Raw genomic sequence first — 672 nt, forward strand, 5'->3', positions numbered from 1 at the left:
CTCCCTCAATTATCTCCTCCATATCAAAAATTGTTTTGAACTGAAAAAAGAAGAATCCGTTTGTGGTCGCTGTTACCTCCCGTAGTGCTGGCCAGACCGAATGTGCAAACTCCTTAAGGTGATGATAATATGGCCGTTTGCCCAAGAAATAGCCAACTGAAGTAGATTTCCAACGTTTAGACCCATTACGTACAGCATCTAAAGAAGGTCGAACGACAACCTCTCCGTTTTGCATTGTTGGGGCAATGAATGATAAGGTTTTCTGGGTCGAGTGATTAAATGCATGCGCTATTTTGTCGTCGATGATTGGTTCCGGGTATGCATGCAACGGGATATTTCCAACGTACAATCCCGTTTGAACAGGAGCATTATGCATAGCTTGTTTTCTTTCCATAGAATTGCTGACATCAGCCCTATTTTTGCATGTGTCAGCGCTGATGTCAGCCCTAGCTTTTCCTGTGTCAGCGATGATGTCAGCCCTAGATTTGATAGTGTAATTGCTGACATCAGCCGTAGATGCGCCTGTGTCATTGCTGACATCAGCATCAATGTAACCGATGATGTCAGCCCTAGGAGCAGCGATGATGTCAGCCCTAGCAGCAGCGATGATGTCAGCCCTACTAGGGCTGATGTCAGCAGTATGCTCCAAGCAAGCCTCCATGTCACTAACAT

Source organism: Sesamum indicum, unplaced genomic scaffold, assembly GCF_000512975.1.
Source record: "Sesamum indicum cultivar Zhongzhi No. 13 unplaced genomic scaffold, S_indicum_v1.0 scaffold00236, whole genome shotgun sequence".
Lineage (NCBI taxonomy): Eukaryota > Viridiplantae > Streptophyta > Magnoliopsida > Lamiales > Pedaliaceae > Sesamum > Sesamum indicum.